This window comes from Miscanthus floridulus, chromosome 17, assembly GCF_019320115.1.
Source record: "Miscanthus floridulus cultivar M001 chromosome 17, ASM1932011v1, whole genome shotgun sequence".
Taxonomy (NCBI): domain Eukaryota; kingdom Viridiplantae; phylum Streptophyta; class Magnoliopsida; order Poales; family Poaceae; genus Miscanthus; species Miscanthus floridulus.
Window position 1 is genome coordinate 63,435,694 of NC_089596.1, and position 3,699 is coordinate 63,439,392.

Sequence of the window (3,699 nt, forward strand, 5' to 3'; positions counted from 1 at the left end):
TCGCGGCTTGGAGGCGAGGCGGCGACTTGGAGAGGAGGCCGACGTGGCGTGGAGGTGAGCGCGGCGTGCCTGGTGGCGAGGCGGCGCTCGACTTTGAGCAGAGCCCGACGTGGCGTGAAGGCCGCGGCCTATTTGCGTGCGGGCGGAGAGGGCAAGAGAGGGGGATTGGATTTTTTTGCTACAGGGGTCCTCCTCTGCCACGGTGGATTGCCAGCAGAGCACAACAGCCCCCAAAACCACCCAAAATACCACCTAGGGGGTTAGTTAAACGGTTTAAGAAAGTTTAGGGTGTAGATTAGACGATTTTAAACCTCAGGGGGTGGATTAACCAGGGTGCTAAACCTTGGGGGGTGTTGTAGACTTTTTCCTTTATGCTGAGGAATTAGGAGTTCAGAAAATGCAGCAGTGGTCTATTGATGAAGAAGAGCAATGTGCTCATGGTGATGAAGAGTGGTTGTATAATTCTCATGAAATTATAGCAGTAGAAGAAGATGGCAGTGATTAGGAACTAGAAGAAGCAGGAGAGGAAGAATGTTACAGTATTGGAGAAGAATACAATGTAGTTGAATCAGATGACTCCTCAGATGAAGATTACAAGCAACCTACAGATGAGGACAGTTCTGCAGATGATGAAGAAGCAGTACAATTGAGGAAGTTTGCTAAGGAAATCAGGAGGAACATCAAGGCTAAGAAAGTTGGTCTGCATGGTAGTCAGCTTGGAGAAATCACAGAGAAAGTTTTGGTGATGGTTCAAGAAGAAGAACCAATAAACTTCGAAGACCCAGGCAGTCCATATTGTGATTCAAGTGAGGAGTACTCATATGAGGAAAATAGTGAAGGAGAAACTGATAGGTGGAAGAGTCAGGAGAACAGGTATGATAACAAAGCACCAGTGCCTGTGTTTGCTCTTGGGATGGCTTTTAGGTGCAGTAGACAGTTCAAGAAAGCATTAGTAAAGTATGGGTTGAAGACACATAGGCATCTGAATTTCATCAAGGATGAGAAATCAAAGGTAAGGGCTACCTATAGTTGGGAAGGTTGCAACTGGCTTATATATGGATCAAAGACTAATAGGTCAGAATGGTTCAAGGTTGTCACATTTCGTGATGACCACACCTGCCCACCCAGGAGGGACAACAAATTAGTGACTTCCACAAGGATTGCGAAACACTACTACAAGCAGATAAAGGATAACCCAACTTGGAAGGTGGGTCTTATCAAGCAAGCTGTGCTTAGAGACTTTCTAGCTGATGTGTCCATATCCAAGTGCAAGAGGGCCAAGTCTTTAGTGCTCAATGATGCATTGGATGGTATGAAGGGTGAGTACACAAGGGTGTATGACTACCAAGCTGAGTTACTAAGGAGCAACCCAGGTTCAACAATAGTTGTGTGCCTTAATGCAGAATTTGAAGATAGAAAAGTATTCAAAAGATTTTATTGTTGTTTTGATGCTTGTAAGAAGGGCTTCCTAGCTGGTTACAGGAGAGTCATTGGTTTGGATGGTTGCTGGTTCAAGGGTGCTAACAATGGACAGCTACTGTGTGCTATTGGTAGAGATGCCAACAATCAAATGTACCCTATTGCATGGGCTACAGTTGCCACATAAACTTATGATTGCTGGTACTGGTTCCTTGGGTTGCTACAGAAGGATCTAAACATCAGTAATGGAGGTGAAGCTTGGGTTATCATATCTGACCAGCAAAAGGTACAACTACTAATAATTTTGTACACCTACTAATAATTTGGCATATGTACTAATAATTTCGCACATCTACAGGGACTATTAAAGGCAGTGCAAGAGCTCATTCCTAATGCTGAGCATAGAATGTGTGTAAGGCATATATATGCAAACTGGAGGAAAAAATATACTAACAAGAAGTTGCAGAAGAAGTGGTGGAGGTGTGCCAAGTCCCCTTGTAGAGTACTCTTCAACTTCAATAGGGCTCTGCTTGCACAAGACACTCCAGTGGGAGCAAAGGATATGATGAATACTTCACCTGAGCATTGGAGTAGGGCTTTCTTTAGGCTTGGTTCCAACTGTGATTCAGTAGACAACAACATGTGTGAGAGCTTCAACAATTCCATTATGGATGCAAGATTTTATCCTGTGATATCCATGAATGAGGCAATTAGGAAGAAGGTAATGGTACGAATTCAGGAGAATAGGACCAAGGCAGAGAGATGGACTGGAACAATCTGTCCTAACATTTTCAAGAAACGGAAGGTCAACATTGAAAGATCAGGAAAATGTGATGTATTATGGAATGGACAAGATGGATTTGAAGTATAGGAAAGGGAGGACAGGAGATACATTGTCAACCTGAATCAAAGATCATGCACTTGTAGGTACTGGCAGCTATCTGGACTACCTTGCTGCTATGCAATCAGCTGCATGTACAAGTCCTCTAGGAAGTTGGATGAGTTCATAGCACCATGTTTCTCAATATTAATGTTCAACAGAACTTATGCTCATGTGCTGCAACTAGTTGAAGGCCCTGGCAATTGGCCTATATCAGACATGCCAAACCCAGAACCACCAGCTTTTGTGAAGATGCCAAGGAGGCCAAAGACACGGAGAAAAAGAGAGGCAGGTGAAGAACCTAAAGGAAGCAAGCTAAGTAGGGTTGGCATCAAGGTGAGGTGTAGACTTTGCGACAAGTCTGGCCACAATTCTAGGAGCTGTCCAAAGAACCCTGAAGCTGGCAACAAACAAAATGCACACATCAAGAGGCAGAAGAAAAGAAAGCAAAGCACTACTGCTGCTGCTACTACTAAGAGGCTGAAGACTACTCCTCGGATGGTAAGTGCTCATTTAATTACTTGCAATTATATTCCTGGCCACATTCTCATTTGTCAACCTTTATGTTACCTGAGTGATACAACACCCTGCAGCTCATTTAATTACTTGCAATTACATTCCTGGCCACATTCTCATTTGTCAACCTTTATGTTACCTGAGTGGTACAACAGCCTGCAGAAAATACATCAACTAGCCAAGCTAGACCAAGTCAAGCAACATCAAGCCAGGCTCGAACAAGGGGAACAAGGGGAGGAAGCCAGGCTCCAATAAGGGGAAGGGGCAGAACCCAGGCTGCATCAAGGGGAGGAACCCATGCAGATACAAGCCAAACAAGAGGGCGCCTGCAACACCTGCTGTTTGGGGACAACTACTGAAAGCCTTGACTCATGTTAGGTTGTGAATATGTAGGCCAAGCTTTTGTGCATACAAATGCCAAAGCTTTTGTGCATACAAATGCGAAGCTTTTGTGCATAGGAATGACCGTAGTGGTTACAAATGCAAGCTTTTGCGTACGGCTACTCAAACATGCCTTCTTTTGTGTATAGCTGCTTAGGCATGTAAGTCTTAATCTAGCTAGAATCATGTACAAATGCCTCTGGATATGCTAAGTCGGGCATGCCTTCTTTTGTGTATAGCTGCTCAGGCATGCAGGGCTTTAGTAATCTAGCTGAAATCATGTACAAATGCCTCTGTATATGCTATCAAAAATTGTCTCTAGATATATTGTCAAAATTGCCTCCAAAATGCTACTGTGTCCTCTGTCTATTTGGTGCCAAAATGAGCAGACAATGAAACTCCTAGAGGGAAATACCCATCCCTTTCCATCAAAACGAATGGCCTAGCGCCACCATGTCGTTCTCTGCCACGGTGAATTGCCACCTGAGCAAAACAGCCCCTCA

At 44.2% G+C, this 3,699-nt stretch overlaps 1 pseudogene; it reads left to right on the plus strand.

The window, feature by feature from the left end:
• Positions 1–374: 374 nt before the first annotated feature.
• LOC136517830 (uncharacterized) lies at positions 375–3,252 on the plus strand (annotated as a pseudogene).
• Positions 3,253–3,699: the final 447 nt, after the last annotated feature.